Below are 671 nucleotides of genomic sequence, written 5' to 3' on the forward strand. Positions count from 1 at the left end.
CAAATAAAAAACACAATTCTATTCACAATAGCCACAAAAAAATGAAATACCTTAGCATCTTTCTAACCAGAGACATGAAAGACCTTTACAATGAAAACTACAAAACACTGCTCAAAGAAATCAAAGATGACACAAACAAGTGGAAAAATATCCCATGCTCATGGATTGGAAGAATCAACATTGTGAAGATGTCCATCTTACCTAAGGCAATGTACAGATTCAATGCAATACCCATCAAATAACCAGTAACATTCTTCTCAGACCTAGAAAAAACAACACAGGAATTCATATGGAAACACAAACACCCAAGAATAGCCAGAACAATCCTCAGCAAAAAAAACAAAAGCAGGAGGTATCACATTACCAGACTTCAAATTTTACTATAAAGCTACAATCATCAAAACAGCTTGGTATTGGTATAGGAATAGGCATGTAGATCAATGGAATAGAATTAAGATTCCAGACATGAAACCTCAATTCCTCAACCAACTCATCTTCGATAGAGCCTCCACCACCTACCACTGGGGAGAGGAGAACCTATTCAGTAAATGGTGCTGGGAAAACTGGTTGACCACACGCAGAAGATTGAAACAGGACCCCTATCTATCCCCATGCACAAAGGTTAACTCCAAATGGATCAGAGACCTAAATGTAAAACCTCAAACCATAAG

The sequence above is a fragment of the Carlito syrichta genome, unplaced genomic scaffold (genome assembly GCF_000164805.1).
Source record: "Carlito syrichta isolate Samal-C Ts95f unplaced genomic scaffold, Tarsius_syrichta-2.0.1 Scaffold302532, whole genome shotgun sequence".
Classification (NCBI taxonomy): Eukaryota; Metazoa; Chordata; class Mammalia; order Primates; family Tarsiidae; genus Carlito; species Carlito syrichta.